General features: G+C 42.3%; 1 long non-coding RNA gene across 2 annotated transcripts in view; it reads left to right on the top strand.

The window, feature by feature from the left end:
* Positions 1 to 24946, top strand: part of LOC308060149 — a 181262-nt gene that overhangs the window by 154094 nt on the left and 2222 nt on the right. The window contains exons 2-3 of one of the 2 annotated variants that reach the window (XR_013926621.1): positions 1 to 19240; positions 24755 to 24865. The exon at positions 1 to 19240 is cut by the window's left edge and continues 28418 nt beyond it. This is a non-coding gene — a long non-coding RNA (uncharacterized lncRNA). The other variant, XR_013926620.1, reaches the window with a different exon arrangement.

Here is a 24946-nt window from a genome sequence, read left to right as displayed (position 1 = left end):
GTCTAAGCCTACGCAGACATCAAAATCCCAGTGACTGGAACATGTTGTTTCAATTGGTGGGAATTCTGGAAGTATCTTATCACCCAAAGTCAGCTATTAATTTTAAGTAAAAATATTCATTCTTATTAATTATGGTTATAGAATAATGTTGGACCATCTCCATTTTTTAATGTTTTAGGCAATGCTCCATGACACTTTGACCAACATTTAGAAAAATGGCCTGTACGTCTTTTTCTCAGAGCAAATAAATTATTTTTTATGGAATGGAAGTGGAAGGTAGAACTGAATAAGCTAGCTGCAATGGAAATAGTCTTTCAAAACATTGGAAAAGTTAGACACTCGCAATAGCATGTGGTCTAATTTCCTGAACCTGTGAGAAAGGACATGAGTTATTATATAGCTTACTGCGGAACATATGCTTGCTTCCTCATGTATGTAGCAGGCAAGGGTGGAATACGTGTGTGAGTCAGGTCCAGCACTTCTCATCCCGTCTTGTACAAGCTCAAAAGCAAAGCAGACCCTGTAAGTGACAAAAAGGCACGCCAGGAAGTCAGACAGGGAACTTAGAGCAGTCTGGGGGCTTCTAAACCGGACCGGACAAGAAGAAAAGTAACTTTGGCTAACAGATACCTTTCTAATCTGTCAATCACTTATATTTTGTTTTTTAAAATCTTGTCAGAAGCTTTGGCGTTACGTTTTTTTAGTGTGTACCAAAATAGTTAAGGTTGTCATTTTGTGTAAGAACCACGCTCGTGCACTGCGCCTCTGGCACCATGGTCTTTCTCCAATATCCTTGCACTCTTTTCACAACACTTCCAACTAAGTTTACTGAAGCTTGAAGCATAGGGGTAGGGACAAAGGGGGTGTGGTGGGGTTTTGGGGTGTGGGGTTTTTTTAATTATTGTTATTTTTTAAGGCAAGAAACATACCCCTGAGTTTAAAACTGAGAAGTAATCTTGGGTCCTTGAAGGCAACATTGAGGGTAGGGTCCTGCAAACATAGGCTTGGTTGCCACCTAGGGAACGTAGTGCATTCACAATTCGTATTCTATTTACTGCCTATACGTGAAAGGATTCCGGATTTCAGAGCCTGATGGTGGGGTGACATTGAATACAAGATTGTGTAGCACTTTATAGAACTTTTCTTTTATTAGCAGCTCTATAATCACATTAAGTTAGACTGAAAATTTGAACTAATTCTTTCCCTTGAGGCCCAGGCTCTAATAATGGTAAAAATCTGTGAAATAGGATAAATACAATTCAATAATTATATTGATAAATAAAATGAAAATCAACTAATTGTGTCATTCAGTCAGTTGCCTGCCTCTGTTGTTGCTGCCTTTCTGCATCAGTGACTGCTAAACTTTTTCTGTCACACTTCAATAAATTTAATTGTGCAGAATAAATGAGCTAATTTTTGAAGTCACAGGCTCTGTTTGCAAGATAAGGATGGTGATTTATTGACCTTCTCTAACTCTGTAAGAGTGTCACCCTCCTTTTTACTGACAACCGTAAGAAGGGGTTTTGTCCCTCTTCACACAGCGCCTTGCTAAATCCTACTTTGTATATTTACCTTCCCATCTCATTTTCTTGAAGTCACATAATACACCACAATAGACCAAAGATCCCTGCTTCAGTCGGTGGTTATACAGACTATTCCAAGTGATTAGCAGAGCTGTGGGGTTTTTATCTTTCTTTTTAATGCTATTTTCGTCCGATGATCATTTCGTTCTCTGGATTTTTGAAGGATGGCTGCTAAGGGGAAGTACAAGAAAAGGGGCATAGATTAATACCTGTTTTTTCTGGAAGCTCTTGTCTAATCTTATTCATGAATCATGAGCTCATCCACCCTACCAGAATGCACACTCATTTCAGTGCTCATTCACATTGACAGTTTAACCATGAACACGGGAAAAACACAGATATTAGGTGTTTGACGTGCCTCATGAAAAAATTGCCTGCTTTTTTAACTTTTGTTTCTGTTTCTTGGGGTTTGAATTTAGGTGCTGGGAGGACGAGGAGAAGATGCTGGTTACCTTGTGCTGATATATAAACTAATATAAAATGGTAGGAGTGAACAGGCTGCACCCTTTCTTTCCCACCTCTCTGCTTTGCTTTAATTTTGAGTCAGGGTTTTTTTAACAAAACATCTGTATGACAGCCACAACTAACCTTTTTCATAAGGCTGGATCGTTTGCTCTCTTCTTTAAATTAAAGCCATAAAATATGCATATATATCTATATACATATATATATCTATATGGATATAGAAAGGGATTATTAGATACCGTGGTACAACCCTTCTCTGTTACAGCAGACAAATCATTTGTCAGGCTGTAGCAATATGAGCCCTGGACCAAAAATCTTGGTATTCTATCGAATCAATAAAACTCTTTAGAGAAAAATTAAAATCAGCATCAACACATCAACCATGTTAAAAAATGGTGTCAAAGTTCTGCCTCCCTGCCTCTGGAAAATAAATCCAATAAATGAGAAGGATGGGGACACCTTGGTATTACTGAATGGCTGCCTGCTGAGGTGCGTAGGCCTGTGCAAACCAGTTTTCCATCTCAGTGTGCGCTATGCTTGCTCTTCACAGTGCGACTGAGTCTACTCTTCTTTGACTACGATGCTAGGCAACATAACAAGTCAAATACATATGAAAGCTAGCTAGGCTTTGACAAACTTGGCCTCCTAGAAGTGCACAGCAAAAGACTTTTTATGGAGCCAAGATTTCAGCTGGGCATCTAGAACACAAACTGTGAGAAACCTTTTTCTCATGTTTTAGTTGTTATATTGGACCTCTTTCTGCTGTAATTTTCTTCTAAAGAAGACTTATAACCTCCTAAATATTTCCTGTCAGGTGTTGGCTAGGTGAAATGCATCCTAGGGAATTGCAGCTGGAGGAATCACAACGTCTCACACGCAGAGCAGTCCAAACTTCTGCCAAACTTTTCGCTGTGTCTTTAACTCAAACTGCTTGCACCCTTGATGATTGATGCTTGTAGCAAAAGGCAGACCTAACCCAGCAAATCCTTCCACATCATGGCTTTGCCTTCCTTCAAACAAAAACTTATGTCCAATTTAACAGCCTGCCCTGGGAGCTGCACGCAGCCCTAACACAGGCAGCCTTTGCATGAAATGGTGGTTGCTGTTCCTCCCCATTTTCGCTGTGTGGTTGGTGTTTGTGCCTTGGATGCTGTGGGTTGCTTAATTGACACTATCTCAGGAACCTGTCAACCTGCACCTGAGCAATGACATTGATTTGGGGGGGTATGAAAGTAAATTAAACCTGAACAAAACTTACTCTTTGGTGAAGAAACCTTTGCCAACTTTAACAGGATAAAATTCTGCCAGCATGTAATGTTTTATTGGGCTGAGGTGAAATACTTTGCAGAAAGATTTCCAGTTCATAAAACACTTCCAAAATGTCAATTGAGCTTATATTTTGTGGGCCGTTATCATTTTTCTCTTTGCAAACCAAGTTCCAATTGTTCTTCAGATTCCTCACGAAGAACAAGAAGATAAAGTTTGTACTGAGGAGCTGGACCATGTAGGAGATACAGGAGATCTCTGAAAATGCCAAGTCTGATTCAGATCAACATTTCTAAAACCATGACTTCCACTGAAGGAGGACTGTGTCTTCCTCTGAAAGAGGAAGTCAGCAAATTCTTAAAACAAGAATAATGCTCATTTTCCAGTTCAGATTTTCTTTCTACTGTGACCCTTGCCAGATCTTAAATTGTAAGTAGAAGAATAGAACATATTTCCTAATTAATCCAAATTGAACACATTCATCATGCTCTATAAATCATAACGCAATTCTGCCCTTCTTTATCCTTCTTCATTGATGCTCTGGTTATGTGGGTATGGCTGAGAGTTGCTGGTCTGATCTGGAAATGACTTGGGAAAATGCCACCCGCTTGTTGCTCCAAGACCGATTTGCAGAGCAGCTGAAGGGTAGAAGCTTTGGTGAAATGTGCCACCTGTAGATGAAACCAGAATTAGGCAAATAAGGACTCTTCATAAAAGAAAGCCTGCCTTCCCTGTTGCTGAAGGTACAAGCTGAACTGTCCGGGTGTGGAGGCAAATCAGAACTGAGTACAGAGATGAGACTTCATACCGCCTGGGGGAATTTAGGTCTTTTCCTATAATACCAGGCTTTTGGTTTGCTGTGCTGAAAAAATGGAAGCCAGCCCCGTGACTGGGGCAATGTATGCCCAAGGCCAGGCTCGAGATGCAAGATCTTCTTATGTTCTTTGATGTATGAAAACTAAGGTGGCAATAACAAAAGCATCCAACTATGTAAAACTGGGGAGCTTGAGGGTGTACTGAAGACCACATGGAAACAAATGGAAAACACTGGAGACAGGAACCATTCTCTGTCCATGGCTCACTGGGTCCCTGTATCACCAGACCACTTCCAGTCCCCAGGAGAGACCTAATGTGATTAGATCAGAGCATCCCCTACTTCACAAAATATGCTTACTGCAAGATACTTGTTTCCAGTTGGGATTTTTTTTTCTTTTTTTATGTTGTAGTTTTGAGACTGTCTCGGAATATTTCATTTAACATCCGCCACTGTGCAGATTTGTGTATTGTACTGTAATTACTTAAATAAGGGATTTTGTATGCTACAGCCAGTGATTCATGAACTGCAGGGTATCTGCAAAAGCAGGCTTTCATTGGGATTATGGGATGTAAAATGCCTGAAGGTTTTTGCCTTTGATAGCAGACCTGCCATTGCATCCACACAGGGTTTGTCTAATAAATTGTATATGTGCTTTCCAGCATCCTGATAACTTCCCTCCCCCCAAGTCCTTGCTATTCTGAAGTGTTGTGAAAGAAAACTGTTTCTCTGTGAATTATTGCTGTGGCAATCATTAAAACGTATATTCAGCATGCTTGTTGTTGACCATGCGGCATAAAGAGAAGAAAGTTGAAAAGGTTCTTCAGGAAGGACTTAATAGTGTGATATTTGCAATTACATGGAAATAAGGGAGTTGCAGAGGGTGTGGGGAAAAGACCACAGTTGGATGTTCTCAATGTCTTCAAGGGGAAGTAGTCACTTATCTTCCATCTGTTTAGGGTTATGTAGGTAAATCCCCTCCCTGCTTTTGGAAATAGTCTCAGCCACTGAAGAAAACTGAGCTGCTGTTTGATTTAAGGTTTTGTCTAATTTGGCATGTCAAATTATTTCGAGCCCACGAGAAGGAGGAGGACATGCTGATGACAATGTGCTCATGCCTGTGTATCCAACCAATGTGTTAGGCTAGGAATCCTTGCAGACACAGGTGAGTCTAAAGCTTTTTCCTTCTGTAAGGGAACTGGGTAAGAGGAATCATAAAAACATGGTAATGGCTTGCTGCCTGATCAAAACCTTAATTCATCCAGGGGACAGCAGGTTTCTGGTGAAATTTCCTTGCTGACTTTTCTATCAGCCCATTTCTAAATTTCTGTAAGTTTCATGCTGTAAAGACCAGAAGCAGAGTTGTTTTGTAGTTGCGTGTGGGTTTTAATTATAGCAGGCACAGTATTTCAGACATGCCAATGCTTGTTTTTATGTTGGGATCCACATGGCTGCATTTTCTTTCCAGGGGTTGGGAAAGATCATTTTCTTAGTCATATTTCTCCCAGATCTACAGCTGTGCAGATGAAAAACAAAAAACAACCCACAAAACACCCCTTTACTGCTGCTAACTCCCTTCCTTCTGAAGCCACCGCAGCTCAGGTAAGTTCAGTAGATAGCAAGTGCAAGTCAGGGTAGGTAAAATCATAGTGCACGTTTGGTGCCCATGAGATTCTTCACTGACCCCCATGCAGAGAGGTCGTGTCAGTCATTAACAACAAGAAAATCCAAAGCCTCCCAGTCTCCACCCCCCTTCCCTTTTGGCTGTGCCTGTTTCAAGCTGCCTATTGTACAGCAGGTTGTTTGCTATTTTAAAAACTCACTAAAAATATGAGGGCAGCAAGCAGCGTATAGCTGTGTATATAGAGACAGAGCTGTATGTTCTTGGCTCATATCTTCTGTTCAGCAGAGGTTCTTTGGGGTTAGGTGCTTTGTAAAGATTTGTTTTTGTTTTCAACACCCTGTGTGCTTCCACTCCACTCTGTGTTGCAGTGCTCGGCCATGCAAAGTGATGTTTCCGAACAGGGCACCGGGGGAGACGCAGCCCAGCAAAGCTGCAGGTAGAGCAGAACTCCCTGCCACTGTTTTCCATATGTTCCTCTCTATGGGGGCCTGGCTGGATCTCGACCCAAGGAGGAAGCACAATGGAAACTTATTGGAGAAGTGAGTCCCACCCTCAGGTATATGAAGCAGCCAAACGCTTTTGTTCTTATTCTCTCCGGTTTTATCACGTTTCTGTCCGGGGGAGTGGGGTGTGTGTACTAGAGACAGCACGTTCATCCCCTGCTCTGCCTAAGTCCACAAAAATATCTCCTAGTGCTCAGCCTGAATTTGCAGCTCTTCAAAAGAACCTTCCCCTATTTCCTCCTTTTTGTTGTTGTTTTCTTTTTGTTTTAAGTTGGATTATATTGATTAATCATTTTAGAAATGTTGAGGGCTGGGATTGTGAAACCTTTGCTGGCAAGAATTTTTCCCCTGGAGTCAAGGAGACTACTCATTAGCATGACTACTTGCCAGCGTGAGGGAGGGATTCACAATCTGGACGTTTGTAGTTTTAAAAATATGTCTCTATTTAGCTGATTTGAGCAGCTGAACAGGGCTGGTTATGGAAATCAGACTAACAGGCTGTCACACTCGGGTGTTTTACTTCAGAATGCATCTATGGTGAAATAACGTATTTTTACGTAACACACACGTTTAAAGAGCATTTCATTTGCCTGACCGGTGTCTTCAACCTTGCTTACACGCATTGTGTGATACCCTTTCAGCATAAACCAAACCCGCTGTTGTTAAACACCCTCTCCATACCCCTCTTAGCTTACACACGGTGTAAGGGTGTCTGAGGGTCAGTACGGGCAGTGGGGTGGCACGGGGCAGCAGGGCAGATCTCCCACAGCTGGGGAGTGCTGGCAGGACACCGGGGTTTGAGCCCAGTGGGGTGAGGGGTTAGCGAGTGAGGAGCTGGGCAAGGTTGTGTCTGCAGGACACGAAGGTGGCATGGACGCACCTCTTGCTCCTGCTTGCAAGAAACAAAACTCCGAGGAAAGATGTCTGGCTCTCTGACAGAAAACCCTGTGGTTTATATTACACTGGTTCCCTACTGTGAGTCAATTCCTCCCTCTTTTTTTTTCTTTTTTTTTCTTTTTTTTTTTTTTTTTCTGAGGACAATTGAAACAATTCTGCCTCTGCTCTGCATGGCTAACAGCAGCAGTGACCTTCAGGCTTGCCACTTAAAAGCGGTGTGGGATCATCGCCGTGAAAATTCAGAACAACGCTATCGTTCCCTTTCCCCCATCAGCTCCACCCCGCTCCGCTGCCCTTCTCCCTCTGCCTAGCGGGGCCATCCAGCCCGGGTGCTGGGCTGCTGGAGCACAGGAGTCCCCTCTTCTGTCTGCACCTCCCTCCACCTTGCACAAAGCTGACAGGGGGATTTTTCACCTCCTCGCTTTCCTTTTTCCTCTTTGATTAACTTTGGACCAGATGGCCAGTCCCCAATCTCTCAGCATGCATTTGACTGACAGGAGCCTTTGATAAACCTCATAAGAATGAAGTCATCTTCAGGTCACCTCCTCTGCCTGGCCTTTAGCATCCTGCACATACCACCATTATCTGCTGAATAGGAGACAAAGGAAATTAGCTCCAATTCCCTATCATCCCCATTATTTCCACACTGATTTAAACAATGAGGCAATGAGATGCCCTTCACTTTCCTTAGAAAGGTACAAATGTCAGCTGTTAAGAAATGCAAACAAGAGGGTTCCCATGTTAATGGATGGGCTTCTTTGTAAAGCCATGAAGTGGTAAAGTGGATTTATTCACCGCCTGCCTGGAAAATGCTTAACACACTTCTAAACAAATTCTTTAACCACTTTTATTTTATACACAGTGCAGAGTGCTTGAGAAGCCTCATTGTTTTGGTCTGAATGTATATAATGAGGTGATACATCGCTCTTGGTTTTTTTCCATATGCAGTTATCAGAGCTTCCTTTGAGACAGTCCTGACCGAAACCTTGGAATCCACATTCCTTGATATATAAAAAGGTTTCGCTGTGTACGAATCCAAGCACTGTGATGTAGGAAACTACCTCCAATTTCAAGGGAGGAAAGGAATTTGGATGCTCTGGACAGAGGACAGAAGAGCGTGAATAGGAACGGAATCTCTCCAGGGATTTGTAAGCAGTTACCCAACATCCACTTGGCTATTAACCTTTTATCTGAGAAGAGAAATAACAATACACCATAAGAAGTGTTGCCCCAGGGGTATTTCAAACCAGGTATGCTAGAAAATATCTTTAAAAATACTCCTTTTGATGACATTTCTTTCCCAAGATTGCAGTCTTCCACTTGAGTTTTGACTGGCAGTTAATTCTGGATTTTTGGCAACTGCAAGTACCTGAATGTTTGGGCACTTGCATGAAACCAGCCTCCAGATCACTGGCACACCCACACACATTGCAGGAGATTAAAACAACAATGATCTCCAAATTAACTCTTGGGAAAACTGGCCTGTAAACTGTGCTTTATGTGGAAATTACTTTCTTTTTCTTCTTTGCTTACTCGTGTCTCTCTCTCGTGAAGCAGTCAGGATCTTGCCTTTGAAATGGGGCTCACTATAGAGTCATCTCCTGGGGTACAGCTGAAAAGCACCACACAAGAACACTTTTTTTTTTACTTTTTTTTTTTTTTTTTTTTTTTTGCCACAGAGCAAGGATCGTACTGCAAGCTAGAAACTGAGCTGTATTGCCATTGCCTGGTATGAAACATGGGAGCAATGACAGCACGTCAGGTCTAGAGCCTGGTGAGCAATGGTGACCACCTGGCATGCTAAGTTCCTAGAGCTTGCCTTGCTGGGCAGTCAGTGGGGAGAAAAAAGTCATCTTGGTACCCAAGTTAGGCATGCAGAGAAGTCCAGGCTGCCTGCTTGATGTGTTGTGACTGCTGCTCACAAAGGGTAGGGTCTGAATCACTCCTTGCCCGCTGATCTTAGATGCCATTGTAGCGGGGTTTCTGAGTTAGGCTCTTGCGTCAGGCAGCCCGAACATGGCTCTTTCTGTTTTAGAGTCCCAGGTAGTGTTTGCCACCTGCCTTTAGCCACTGATAAAGGCTGGTCTTTTTCTTCTCAGTGTTATCACGGGTACCTGCACTTCACCAGCAGCAGAGAGAATTCTGATGATGATCTTGGCTGATCTGTGCTTCTCAGCACACCTGGATAGCCTTCACCATAAACTCTGTGTCTAGAGAGTGGTGGCAGAACTGGAGCAGAAGAGATTTTAAATAAAGGCTCTGTCCATTCAAATTCAAATGTACTCTTGCTGCCAGAGGAGGGCATTAATATGGAAGTCAGGTAGCACCTTTCTTTTCTTGCTTTAGAAGAGTCTTTTTTCTGGCTTCCCTTACTAGTATAAGAAGATCTATATTGTGGCACTGCAGTAAAGGATTCCCATTCAAAGCTGGGCATATAAGAAGTCCACTAGTTGAGAGAGGGCTTCAGAAAAGTAAGTTAAGCCTAATTAATGAAAATATTCATTCTTCAACCATTCCTGCAAAATTCAAAAGAAATGTTTTGCTCCTTTTGTCTTTCCAGCTGAAAAGCTGCCAGTGCGGCCTGCACCATTAAAGGACTCCACCCGCTTTGCCATTATACCTTGTTCCTCTTTCCTATATATTCCATTCATAGTGGTGAATCTTCAATCACCACAATTTTGTTGGTGCTGACAATAAAAGGATGGTCTTCTGACAGCTCTGGAGAACCTGTAATTCATGTTACTTCTTGAAGTATTTGATTAGCTAACACGAAAGGCCAGATGCTTGCTTCCATTTATCAAGTCTCCCCTTTTCCATGCTGGTGCTTCTATCTTGATAATGACTGACTTTGTCACCAGGCTGACTTTTTTCTGACCCCCTGAGATCAAGCTGGTCAACTGCCTGAAGATGGGCACCAGGCTTAGCTAGCTAGAACATGGCCTAGTCTTGGGATTTACAGAAACAGATGGTTTCTGCCCCCGTGATCAGCAGCCTTGGTAGTATTTTTAAGACGTCTTAAGGCACCTTTGCACTAGTAAAGGTGGGAAGCTCAACACATTTCCATACATCCTGCTGCACGCTTTCTGATCAAAATCTGGAGACTAATTCAGCTTCTGGCAACAGTTATGAGTTTGGCAGCCACAAACCTTCTTTAAAAGACCCTGCTGTATCAGGGTGCAGACCAAGGTGCAAAAGCATTCCTCTGAAGAACTTCTTTTCCTTAGATAGGGAAGACTGAGTTGTATGGAGCCAACCTATGGTAGTGATCAAAACTTGTCTGCAGTACTAAGTTTTGTGGGGTCATTGGGGTTTTTTGAGCACAATTCTCTCCCATGAATTGTGTTTCACATAGAGCCTGTCACTACTTGAGGTGTTTGGCTGTCCACCTGCAGATAAATGGACAGACCAAAAATGTGGACACATCTACTGGCACCAACACAGTTTGACTTAGGTCACTTTAGAGTATATAATCAAGTCAGTCTGAGGAAGCAAGAACACGGCAAAAACTCTAATCTCAAGGTTTTGATTTTTTTTTCTTTTTAAGCAGAAGTATCAACTATCTGCAATTCAAAGCGAGAGGTTGAGGGTGGGGGGCTTATGCTTCCCATTTTGCTTTTAAGAAGGTCACAGTGAAAGCTTGTGATTTAATATTTTGCAAGGAACTGCCTATGACAAAGACAATGACGAGGGGTTTGTCAGAGTGCTATGAAAAGAGAGAGAGAGAAAGATCTGTGTTAGATTTTTAAGGTATATTTGAAAGAATAAAATAAAAAAAAATGCTTTCAAATCCTCAGGGACTTTCCAATTTATCAAGAAAGACACATTCTTCCTAATGAAAGGTTACTGACCTTCATGAATGTGACAGTTCAATTACAGCCCATTCATATGCAGAGCAGCCGTTGATAAAGGATTTAGGAAATGTGACTAGCATAGCAAAAAAAAAAAAAAAGGGGGGGTGTGTGAAAATGTCTAGAAAATTATTTTTTATTGTGGAGCAAGAAATATAAATAAGATTCAGTCAAGTAGTAGAACCTTTTCTTCTCTGGCCCAGCAACCCATTAGATTTGCTTCAGTGAATATATTGACTTTTCCCTCTTCTTTTTCTACTAATATTTCTGTCTTTTTAATCCTCTGAACTACTAAACCTAACAAATCATAAAGCCCTTGGGGTGCTGAGATGCAGGGTTTCAAACATTTTTTCCCTCTAACTGGCAGAGAAAGCTGGAATGTGTCCTAATGTTATTTTAAGTGCTTGACTAGTATTTAAACTCTTAAATGGATGGAAAGTTAAAGCAGCAGCAAATGCACATGCACATACATGTACCCCCCCTCTCCCTTCCTTTTCCTTCCACCTTCTCCTCCCCCCCGCTTCCCCCCACACACTGAGCTTGGCCTCTCTGAGGCTGTTAATAGCCAAAGCAGATATTGGCTAGACTCTCTGGAGCCAGCCTTCAGCCAGTGGAGGGTGACACCTGTGAGCTGATGTTTGTTGAACTCCTCCAGGTGTAGGAAAGATGCTTAAATTGACATAAGGCAGGAGCTGCAAAAACAGGCAAGTATGTCACTCATACATACAGCTCCCTGGAAGATCCCAAGGCCAAGTTATTGCGAAACAACTAGAAAGAAAGAAAGATGTTTTACTTGCTTTGAAATAATTCCAGATTATCTGTTTATCTATCCGCATGCACACACACACTCGTGGATCTAGGGCTACGCGTGGTGTGTGCACGTGAAGTATGCATAGAAAATACTGTAAGGCGAATGTCCCCACATACACAGCTACAAACCTACCTCGTATTTTAAGGTGCTAGCAGGCTGAGCAGTTGTGGAGTTAGATAAGGACAGTCCTTTGCTCAGTGTAAGCTCCCACAGGCGGTCCCAGATGGAGCAGCTGTGGTGGAAGTTCAGTGCTCACCTATATTTAAGTTAGGTCACGATGATATGGAAGGCGTCGTTCTTCCACCGAGCAACCAGATTCTCGACAGTGCTCAAACCCGAGTGCAATCAGATGGGTATGAAGAAGTGCTAAAATGTCTGCAGAAGCCAGAGCCAAAAGACATTTCCTTGACCTCTGCTCAGTAGATCTGGGAAACGACACATGAGTTTCTGAGAAATGAGCAGCTCGGTTAATCGGCACTATCTCCGCCCAGGTACAGGGCTGAAACTTTGTTTTCAGGCTGGGAAGGACTGCAGGGATGGAGACCATGAGATCTCTTCTTCCCAGTGGGGCAACCGTGGGGAGAAGAGGCTGGTGCAGAATATTTCCTACTTCTCTCATGACCGATTATGGTTTCTCTGAGGAAATTTCAAGACCTATCCCCAGTGGATATTTTAAGCACCTTGCTGACTGGGTGCTGACATTTCTATACATTCTCAGGAAAGTCCTGAGGGGCCTTTTCTTGAGGTCATGAGATTTTTCATCACTGACTGCTCTGCAGACTTTCAGCCTCTGCGTCTCATGTGGGTTTAGGTGATCATTGTAGAGGAAAGAACACTTCCTTGTCCTTAGTCTAATTTTAGATCAAGGGCTGGCATGGAACTGGCGTTGGCAGCATTGAATGATAATGTCTCATAGCGATGTATTCAAATAAAGTAATCAATCTGTCTTTATTGGTTCTTTCAGATGACTTTGAAATGTGTAATTCTAAGGTATTGAATTATGGAAATCATGGTAGAAATTACCAGGATCCCTTTGGAATGGTCACATCCTGGCTTCTCTTTTAAGCAAAAGTTATTCTGATCAAAGGACTTTGTAAGGCAGAATGCTTTGTTCTCCCTTTTGTTCAGCCACATACCTGGGACTTTCAGGAGGGTGTTAGGAGGCCCCAAGAGAAATGAATCCAATACCTTCCTGCAAGATCTGTTTCCAAGAAGTCTGTTGATGCAGTGTAGCGGGCAGCTCATCATCTGTTTTGGACACCCTGGAATTTTTTCTTATTTTTCTTGGTAGCATGCCGCACTAGAAGCTCTGGGCAGGCTCTAGCAAACGGATGACCGTCTCCCCTGTCATAGCTTTTAGCTCTTTCATAGCATGACAAGATTAGTGGCGAAGCCTTTTGAGTACTGGAGAGGAGCTTCCTAGTAGTGTGCTCACCACTTGCTTTTAATGTTGAAAAGAAAAACAAGATAAAGGGATTGAAAATGTTGACATTTTTAAGTCTAGAAAACCCCTTTGAAGTCTGCCTGTGCAGTTACGAGTCATTGTAGGTAGGGTCTTAATGCAGCAGAACAGTTAAACACTGACACTGGAATATTATTTTAACTGAATTCAGGACTGAATCAATTATATTTCAAGAGGAGAAAGTACAAAAACTAATCCAAGTACATTCTACAAAATTCCTTATGTCATTCCTCAAATGTTTTCTGCAACCTGCTGTAGTCTATTTTGACTATGATATGATATAAAGGGTTTATTGGAATTCATCTGGGATAACCTTTCTGCAATGTTTTGTCTTTACCTCTTGTAGATAATGCATGCCATCAAGGCTTTTTTTTCACCCACCCACCCTTGTAAGAGCCACAAAACAAGACTATAAAACATTTGGCACAGAAAAATTTTACTATCTTTTGAAATTAGGCTTACTTTTCACTACTAGTAAAATGTATTTAAATTCTGCCAATGACCAGTGGACAATTTGATCAACTCTAATTTTTAGATAGCTTCATTTTCATGACAGATTTTAATATTCCATTTCAACTAAAAGCTATCTTTGCCGAATGCAAAACAATAAGAATAATTATCAGTGCCAGCATCACGAGAACTTTTCTGATCACGTTTGCTTTCATTAAAAATAGAGTCTTTGTTTTCTGCTTACATTTAATTGGCAGAGTTCCTTTAAAGTTTACTCTTGGCCCTGAGACTTGAGAGTGCAGTCAGGCATGCGGGGAGAGCAGCCCTAATAGGCAGCCTGCATAACCTCACCAGCTAAAGCTCATGGGCTGTGCGGGGGCTGTGCACCGGGGGAAAACTACCGCCCGCCGCCGCTCAAGCTAGCATGAACTTTACATACCGCACGCTTTGCTGATTGATTAAAAGTGTAGTCATCCTTAAAGGCGAATCAGCGAAGGACCTACAATAAGTCACAAACACAAAGATGGTTTTATGTAGCGTACTTTTATGGAACAGGCTCTTTCAGGATGAGGGCTTTGTTTGCAGGCGGTGCGAGGTGGCTGGTGACTCCTGTGAGCTTACTGGTTGGGGCAGGTTCTCCTGAATCACTTCACGTGGAAACCAAACTGCACCTGAGCAAACATTGGAAGGTGGGGAAGGAATTGCTTTCAGTTGCAGCCACAAAAGTTAGAGTGACTTATGCATGTTCCAGTAGGGAAAACTTTCTCTCACAGCCGATTGTTTGATAAGATACGACAGCAATTAATTTTAGTGGGGCTAGTAAACATGAATTATTGTACAGCTGCCCCCCTTCTAGCTGGATTTAGAGGTTTACGTGGAAGAACAATATTAATCAGAGACTGTCTCTCAGTTACTCTGATGGCCTCAGTCAACTGGTATGACAGGTAACAAAAGCATTTGCATGTATATTCTCTATATATCTAGATAGAAAGATATCTAGATAGAAAGATAGACAAATAGATAGAGAGATAGGTAGGTAGGTAGGTAGATAGATAGATAGATAGATAGATAAATAGAGTGAGAGATACCAAGTAGAGTGAGCCAAGAGATGTATGTGACAGTCCATATGTTTCTTACGGTAGGCTCACTGGTTTGTAGCCGCAGTCTCAGCTCAGCCTGGAGAGCATCAGGAACAGAAGAGCAGGTCAGTGTAGAAAAGCACGTTGTGGCCAGCCGAGCAAACTGGCCTCTGAAATGGATAGTCACTGGATCCGTTGACAGATTTCCTTGTGCAAAGTAAGGGGAGAAAAAAAATAGAAAGTTCCTTTTCCAAGCAGATGTGACGCACTGCCAACGTGTGCTAGCAGTCCTCTTCTCACTTAGGCAGGAGATTCCAATATGGGCATAAATTCTGTCAGGTGCTGCTCATTAAAACTGTGACGAAGAAGATAACAGCACAGCAAGTTGTCTTGCCATTATCTGTCTGGCCTAGCTTATACTCTACGTGTCAGGGTAGAGACCACTCTGTCTCGTGTCTCAAAACATATTGATAGTAAGAACTGGATCCAGACAGGCAATGTTGGCTCCTATCCAGAAAGTGTTACAACTATATGTGTATATATCAAACTTAAAGTATTTAAACAGACCCCAACTCTGGCGTATCAAAGTGTCTAGAAAACACGTTTCTTCAAAAGAGCCTTTTCTACTTTGGAATAAGCAAGAAAAATAGTAACAGGCAAGATATATTACAAAATCTGGGCCTCAGTCCAGGAAAAGCACAAGTTTCCAAGATCCTCGCATTTTTATATTATGGCCTATATTGAGGTCAAACCTTTTTAAGGTGTGGATTTTTCTTCTGGGTACTTCAAGAGGAAACAATGTGGGTTTGTTTCCGTTTCGTTTCTTTATGGTGCGTAAAGGAATCCTGTGCTATTTGTTTTTTAAAAGATTGCAGCTTCTTTTTTATTGCTAGGTTCTATTCTTGTCCTCTCTTCTGGTCTGCAGTGAGTCTTGCTGGAGCTCTTAGGGCTGAGGATTGTGGATCCCTCCTTGAAGAGGAAGGATACTGAAACTTTAACAGACTTCCTCCAACATGATTTTAGCAATCAAAGAGCCTATGAAAGCCTGAAACTTCTGAGTCCCTGTTAATTTAAAACAGGTTTTGCTTTCTTTGTGTCTCATAACCCTACCAGTTTTCCAGTCCTCCAGTGTCTCACTATAGCCGTGAGATAAATAAAGCATGAATTGCTGTTGTCTGAAGACAAGGAAAAAATATTTCAAAAATAATATTAATAAAGAGGGGCAAAAAAGCTGAAAAACTATCCTATCCTTTTGTATATGATGAGGATGGTCCTTAAAACTTTTTGTAGGATAAAGAAAACTCCCCTCAGTGGGTTCAGCAGTTCATCTCTTCTGACCAGTGAGGGAGGGTGTAGCCAGGGGATTGCTGTGCTCCAAGTGCCATCCCCTTGGGGAGCAAACTGGTATCAGCACAGGTCAGTATCCAGGGCTGCTTCCCAATCCCTCTCTTTGCGTTCCTTTGAGGACAGTGCTGGGGTGACTCCAAATTAGGACTGCGTTCAGCCTGTTGGTCATGCCATACTGGTTTGTACCAGGTAAGGGTTATAGCAGATATATTATATATTACTGTTTGCCCTTGGCCTTGCTGCGTAGACACTGATGAAAATCCTTTGCACTCATCCCCCTGCCTGCCACAGTTAATCCCGTGCACCCATTCTTTTTAATACCACATGTGTATACATGCAAATGTCATTACTAATGTGCCTTGTCTGGGTTTATCTTACGTTCTCTTTGCCTTTGAAGGTAAAGGAGCCCAAGGGATTTCATACTGGGGCATGTAGTGACCATTCAGCAGTGCTATTAGGAAAAGAGAGGTAAGATACAATGGGGATGCGTCTCGTTCTAGCCAGTCACAGCAGTATATAGTCAGTCATACTATACACAGTCTATGTAGTGTAATGCTAGTGCGACTTTCGTGTTTTTCATGGATCACTGACACAGTATCAATCTTATGAAAGCAGGTAACAGTGTCATGTGGCTGCTCTATACCTTAGTAATGTGTACATCCATTGCACAGGCTCTGTCTGCACACAGATACTGTTTGAATGTTTGCATGTATTGACAGTCGGGCAGATGGGCAACACATTAGACCTACCACGTATGTGCCGTGCTGATGCCCATACGTCCATCCTGAGCTCATCCAGCCTGCTGTGTGGGCTGGCTGTGGGCTCAGTGCGGTTGTGTTGGCCTGGCTGGGCAAGGCCAGTGCTGAGCTGTGCTCCTTGGTGCGCCCAGCATGGACGGGCATCTGCAGCCTGGTGAGAAGCCTGTTGCTGCTCTTGCTCAGACCTGTCTGTGGGGCAGACAGCAAGCCTAGGCAAATGTCCCAATGCTGTTGTACAGTCAGACTTCTGGACAGGTACAAGAGGGCATCTGTGGTGAAAGTGGCCCCTAGAGCAGCCTTAGTAATCTATCAGTTCTTGGCTGCCTCTCTGCCAGTTTAATTCACTATTTAAGAAGTCTATGCAGTTCTGGAGTGCCACAGAACTGGTCTGCCTTTGCTCCATGCATCTCCTCTCCTCCAAGGAAGGCCAACAGAAAGGGATATCTGATAGAAAACAGGCTGTCTGATAATCCTCAGTAACTGGAGTAGCCCTGCAACCTCGCTAGAGACACCATCATTTATAATGGAAGCTGAACTGGTGCAGAAGAGTCAGTCCTGGACTGTTTCAGGATGAACTCTGTATTTCCAGAGACCTTGTCATTTCCATGTTGGTTTCTGGCTTGTCCTTGAATTAAGGAGTAGCTGCTAACCTCAGCATCTCATACTGAGAAACCTGGAAAGTCCATGACTTCTACTTTTGCTTCATATACAATGAAAGATAAGGGCTTTATTTTTTTTCTGCTAGAGAATGTGTGCGTAGGAAAACATCCAATCTGTCAAACTCTTCGTGACTAATAAATATTAACTGCTTCAAGTCTTCTAATTATCTCAATTTTTAAAAAATCTGTGGCCAACTACTTAAATATTTAACCATCTGCCAAAAAGCACTCTTGGAGGTTTATTCTACAACATACAGGCAATGTTGTTGAAAATGGAAACTTTTAATACAGTGTCTAGATGAACATGATATTGACTTTTTTCTTAAGTCAATAAAGATAGTGTGGTAAATTTTGTCAGGGTCTCCACATAATGACACCCCCAGTCTTCTCTCAACATTCCTCCATTTGAACATGCCTGAAGATCAACTTGGCACAGAAAGGTTGAAAAACTCCCTGTGTTAAGATATTGAACCGTTAGTTAACCCATGTCAAACACAATGGAGCTAGCCACAGGCCGTGCCCATTGCCTCTTCTATGTGATTCAATAACTAAACCCAGTAGGATGCATGCAGAACAAGAATAATGATACTCGTTTTCAATTCAAGCTTAGCAAAGCAGATGTATGCCAGCTGGGCTCCCAACTCGTGGTCACTTTCACTTCCTTTTGCATTCTTTGCTTCTCTTGATCTGGCGATGTCTGTAAGACTGATGCCTTGGGGGGAAAAAAGGGAAAGAGAGACACTTTGAAATCCCAGGCAGCAAGCAGGAGCAATCCAGACAGCAGGTGATATTTCAAAGCTCCGGGTCAAGATGAGTCATCAAGCCCTGAGGCCTTATATCCCTTCAGATCCCCAGAAGTCTTCTGAATTCCAGAAGCTTACTGACCTCTTTAAAGGTAATAATGAATAATCAATACTACATTTGATCCCTTGCATAAAGGTATTACAACAAATGCACTACATCTTTTGAAAGGAAGAATAACATTTTGATCTTACGTTGTAAAATTGCCATGCTCAAGTCTACCTCCTGGCTCATATGCTTAATTAGGTAATGACATCCAGCTGGACTACAAAGGCTCTTGCAGAAAGCCAGGCTCCTCTGGGAATAAAGTGTCTGATAGGAAATGTTTAGACTTTGAGATCCTCTGACACAAACTGATGTTTCTGAGGAGGATTCTATGTCATGTCCTTTTTATGGTGTTCAGCTTAGTACAGAGCAACCAAAACAAGCCCGTTCTCAATACAAAAGACACGGATTTTGGGGGGAGACAGAGCAGATTCCAGGTCCAGTTTCACCAACTCATGAAGAAAATGCCATTTGGTGAGATTTGGCAGAAGGTTATAGAAGTGACCTGTGGAAGGTCAGACTTACTTCCCTCCTTTCCCCTCGTTCCTCCTTTCCCACCGATTGTACTTTCCCTCTGTTTTTACATTAGAAGTGTCTTGTGAGACATAAAGGGTGAATGACATTGGCTTGAGCTGTCCCCTCACTAGTCAGGGAAAGTAAGAAAGTCTTTTGTCTATGGAATATAATATGTTGTTTTACAGATGTCTGAGCACACACAGACTATGAAACTTCATTTGCTACCCAGCCAAGGCAAGGAGCCCTGCTGAATTCAGGAAGAAGTCCTGGAGAGGTGGATGCTTCCTGGATGCTTCCTTTCAAGATGTTGGGGTAGTATTTAATTTCCTTTTCTTTTTTTTTTTTTTTAATTTTTATTTTTTTTATTTTGTCAAAGCTCTAAAATGCTCATTTTATAAGTTAGGATGTCGGGATGCCTGCCACATTGGCTAATGTTTCAATCTGAATTACATGTGGGACTTGCATGTCTTTGCTGCCTTCTGCGTTAGGGTACGTACATCTTTATTGGTTTATATAACAGTTGTCTCTTGTACATAATGAAGTGCTAAGAGAAACAGTATGTACGGCTTTGGGTCTGGAGCTTGAGACTATAATATTTCCACTTAGAGTGCACCAAGGGCATACTACAACAGAAAATCTCTAGTATTGATCATGACATCGACCTGACACCATCCCTGCCAGCAGCAAAGTCCGTTAGCGGGGCTCTGACTCTGGGTGTGTGCTGTATTAATGGCCAAAAGCTCTTCATTCTGCAAAGCGGCAGAGCAGCTTTGCTTCCCATCGCTGCGGCTGAGGACAAGGACTGAATGATGCTTCACAAGCAGCAACTTCATAGGTTCTCCAGATGACAAGTCTTGCTTTTATTACCTTTGATGTGACTAACGATTCCGTGCTCTGTTTATGAGGTACAGCAATTACTTGCAGGTGATTTTTATTTATTTTCTATTCATTGCATTTGGCACTGACTAGGTGAAAATGGGAATGTATTGTTATGACTCTTGTAGACATTCCTAAATGCAAACCAAGAGAGAAGAGTCTTTTAAGATGATCAGAGACCTACCGTTTTCTTAAGTCTTAGGGATGGAAGGACTGACACCAACTCTGATGGAGTCCTTTTAAATCATGTTTCGAGCATAGTCTGCTCTCCCAGTCCTACCCAACCCTTGAGTGAAGTTTGTATCCATATGGCTATTATAAGCAAATACATATGGAGGGAGGTATTACATGACAATGAAACTATAGTGCAGGAACAAGTCCTAATGTTGGACCAAAGCTCCTTGGAGCTGGTGGGGCCGTGTACCATGGCTTCACAGAGTTGCCATTCTGGCACTGTTAGCTTGAACCTATTTGTGCTTTCCAGCTCCACCCAAAGGCAAAGGCTCCACTATTGCCACTCTTCACTGACTGTGCTGTCATCTAAACTTGACTTCAGCCTTGCTCTTTTCAGTCACTTGATTCCAAAGTTTTCTCTCTATACAAATAGTCAGATTGTTTTCTGTGAGTATCCCAGTTCAACGGGATCTTCCAAAGGGCTCTCTTCCTGAAGGATAGGTAAACAAAAAGAAAACATCATAGTCATAGAAACAGAATTATGACAGGAAAAGGAAATGTGAAGAATATCTAATGTCTAAGCTGTAATACTTCATAATTAAGAGTTAGTTTTATCCTGATTCTGAATATGCTAGGTTTTTCCTCACTTTCCAGTAAATTCTTCTATTCACTGTTGGGCTTTGTAAATGTATATGTATGTATGTATTTGTGTGTGTGTCTGTATATATACACCTGTATGTGTGTGTATAAGTATATATAGAGATATATGCCACAGTTAGCTTTAAGGTAAATTTATAGTAATTGCTGATAGCTGAAGCAATAAAAGGGGGGAAATTAATAGTTAAAGGAACAGAGTTCCTAATGGTTCTATAAGGCAACAATAAAGGAGCTTGTATTGTCTTTCTACTTCATACGAAAGTCCATGACTGTGCATCTAATAAACTCATGAAAGTTGGGACAGCGAAGTGCTGGAATGCACTGACAATGAATGCAGCCCTCTTTCAACTGGTGATGGATTTTCTGTAGATGGTATCAGTAGGCACAGCAGAAATGAGATGCAGCGTATTCCTTCCCTGGAAGAGAGCTGTGGCTTCTGACTTCTGTCTGCCTGGAATTTTTGACTCTCTTTTGCTTGCTTTGTTAGTCTGGTGATGCTATCAACTTCACAAGAGCTTTCGTTTACAGTTGTTTTTTTTCCTCCATCTCTCCATTTTCCCTCCACTCCCCCTAAGCCCCAGTATTTCCTTTCATGCTTTGGCTGAACGTAAATGAAACATTCTGACAGCCAAGAACAAACCCATAAATAAGCACAACCAAGGCAAAACTTCATTTAAACGTTAAACAAAAACTCTGGTCTAACCCTAGCACAGTCATGCCCTCTGGGGTTGTCAAGTTATTAGCCACGTGCTAGCTTTCCTGCATGTGGCAATCACAGTGACAGCAAGCCAGCAGAGACACATCCAGGAAGGTTTAAATTAGTTGAAAAGTGCTGGTGGCAGTCAAGTTACAGCAGTGCAGTACTTGGCACATGTCAGTTAGCCATACCTTTTTCACGTAAGTTTGCCGAGTTCTTTGTTGACACAACTACTGCTGGTCCACAGGTAGTTTTTGAGTCTAGCTTGGGGTACTAGCCTGCGCCACACAGCAGCCATCGTATGACTGCAATGTAGACATAACTTCAAGTATGATCAGCAGGCTTGTGTTGAAGGCACCTCGCTGTTCTCCCTTCTCCCAAGGGAGAGCAGTAAAAAGGAGGCAAAGTCACAAAGGGAGAGCGCCTTGGCCTGCGACCAGGGAGGAGGATACGTACTGCAGTCCTTGTAGAACAAGCAGCTTGCTTGTAGAACCCGTTTCAAATCTCTGTAAGTCCAGATTCAAGGACTCAGTTATCATTAAGGTCCTCATCTACCGTCTGTTAAAGACTTCCACTGACTAAATGGGCAGCTGGAAGAGTCTGAAAAGCTGGAGTCTGCAAGCAAATAGTACTTTTCCATGGGCAATACCTTTGATTTCAATGTTTACATCTTAAAGCACTGTTCAACCATTTGCAGGCTCTGACCCAGATGGCTCCCTGGCTTGAAGGACTCTTTCCCAAGAGATAGCCTTTCCCTTCTCTGTGATTAACTGTCAACAAACATATCAGGCTTTTCTCCCATGAGTCATCTCTCTGAAGTCTTATTTGGACTAAAAAAATTAGCAAACAATGTACCGAAGACAAGATTTTCAGTAAACAAATATGTATCTTATAAGCAAAGGGTTGAAAGAGTTAAAGAAAGTAAATCAGAGTCCATTCCAAGCCTTTACATTTTGAAAACATTGATGAAATTAGCTTTTCACTGTTTTACCAGCACTACTTTCAAGCTTCCTTCCCACGCTGCTGGGCAAGTTACTTGCAGAGTACTCAGGGATACGAATCTTCACCGAGCCTGACTCCTAGTTTGTCTGACAAATGCTCATGCTGTGAAAGAAGAGGCTTTCAGCTGCCCTGGATTGAGGAGGCTGTCAGACATCCCCAGAGAAGTTCCCGTGAAAAGAAGCTTCTTCAAAACTTTGTTTAAAGTGAGGGCTGTTAATCAAGGCCTTGGTGCTCTCATTAGAGTGGGGGGGGAACCATTTAAAGTCAGGAAGATGCAGTATATGAAAGTCATGAAATTGAAATGAATACATCTTTTGCCAGCTGGTTTCACACCCCCAGTTGGCAATCCACAAAGGTTTAGAGGGGGAATTAAATCCATTTTTCAGCAGAAATAACTATTTTTGTGATTATCATATAGATTCCATGAGCTACACTTTGGTCCTATCAAGACAGGCAGGCAGCTGCATGAGAGGTGGAAAGAGAGAAAATGATTGAGATGAAATCACCACCAACAGCTAGTGCAGGCAGGAAGGCAGCGTTGGATCCCAGCCACAATACTTCTGCAACCTGGTTTGAATGGTCCTGGTGGGATGCCATAATGTAACCTACACCGAACGAGTTACGTGGAAAGCCGTCTGACATGGGGCTCTATTTCAAAGAAAAAATACAGATTCCTTCCAGGCTTTAATTGCTTTTATTTTACTTGTTTTGCTCTTGGGGATAAGATTGCCTTCAATAAAATGAGATTAAAAAAAAGTAGAGTAAAATAGCACTCTAAACCAGAGTCAAGTGAGAAGAGCTTGGAGAAGAAAGGGTTTTTCTCCGTGTGAGTCTTTAATGAAATGGGTGACTGAAATGCTTATCTGTATGTATGCTTATCTTATATGTACGGGTACAATCCTGTTCTTACTTGGGTTTTCTTCCCCAAATGACCGACCTTCAAAGTCCATTAAGTGTCGTTAGGGTGGAAGCGATTTTGGCCAGATTGCTGCCTTACTTCAGAACTGATGACTCAGCTTCCACCTTTATTGGCTCTGGGCACAATCTCACCCTCCGAGCACGAACGCTGCAACCCAGTTTCCAGCTGCAGAGCAAATCTGTTTTGTCTATCAAAGGTCAGGATCAAGTCCTCAACTGTGAACCGCAGGAGTATAAATACTTTCTGGCAATTGGACTTTTGTTGCCTGGTGTATCTTCCTAGCCAACAATTGTGGCGCTTGCTGTTTCTGATAGCAATTTCCCCATCCCCTTTTGGATTACTGGAAATTCATCCCTCTGCAAAGAGCACATGTATCTCTTGAAGTCCCAATTTATGTCCCGTTGTGATTATTTAAGAAGTGCCTGGGAGCCTTGTAGGGACTTAGCCCTGGGATGAACTGAAGATTAGCTTCTATTTACTGCAAAGTACCAGAAAGTGTCATAGCCAAGCATCCCTGGCAGGAGAGCAGGGAACAGCTAACTGTGGCACTCCAGCCATCTCCTGGCTGGGTTGACCTGAGCGCTCAGAATGGCTCTGACCACACGTGCAGGTGGAAGATCAGTGTATTTTTGTGTTAAAACAGAGAAAAGGGAGGCTGAGAAAGAGAATAAAATAAGCAACTCTTTTGAGCTCTCTTAAAAACTGCACTAATTTAGGCAGCAAAAAGTGAGGAGGGCTCTCCATGAGTTTTAGGCATTGGTTTAGCACTTACTAAATATTAGTGAGAAAAATGTTTTTTCTTTTCTAGAAGGTGCCATATCAGTTCTTGAAGGCTTACTAGCAGGACTCCCTTGCACCACCCCATTCCTCAAACGATCCCATCTGTGAATATTTGTTCTGTCATGAAATAGCAATAAAAAATTGGGCAGGTCGTGGGTTTAGAGACTTTTTTTTTAACTCTGTCTAGAAGACTTCACTCATTTACCTGGAAAAAGTCAGAGAAATATCCACAGTCTCTTGTTGGTTTGCCAGTTATGGAATACCATACCGAAACTGCAGATCAGTAGTACACAACCTTTTCAGAACCCATGTGTCATTCTGACAACTTTCCAGGACCAAAGGGGGCAGACTTAATCTCCATACATATTAACATAAATTTACATAGGAATGGAGTCAGAGATGAATGTGCGAAGTTGTTATTATTGTGTATTTACAATAAACTTCACTGTAAGTGTTGACAGCACTTCACAAAACAGAGAGGAAGACAAAAACATCCTTTGAGAGTCAAAGAGTAAATGAAGCAATGTTTTCCTGAAAATGGTTCCTTGTGTCTTCCCAAAAATTTGACATGGCCATAGGCATCAAGAAATGCAACTTTGAGGCTGTCAGATGGCTACTGCATTTGTACGAATGGCAAAATAAATCTGATCTTCCACAAAGGAACGTGATGTGATCTGTGGTTGGAGGGACTCTGATTTTTTTTTTTTTTTTTTTTTTCCAGGTATGGAGATAAGGATTCTGGAATCCCTGCACCTTCCTCCAACACTGTATGTCAGCACCTATTTTTTTTACTGATCCTACGTGAATTCCACCTCTCTGAGATCTGTATAGCAAGAGGAAAAGTGTCATGTATGTTTCTGTCGACTTGCTGATTAACTGTTTACCCCCTGGAGCTGGCACATATGAGTCAGAG

The sequence above is a fragment of the Falco punctatus genome, assembly GCF_963210335.1.
Source record: "Falco punctatus genome assembly, chromosome: 3".
In the NCBI taxonomy this organism is placed as follows: domain Eukaryota; kingdom Metazoa; phylum Chordata; class Aves; order Falconiformes; family Falconidae; genus Falco; species Falco punctatus.
This window is presented reverse-complemented; position numbering and strand designations above follow the sequence as displayed.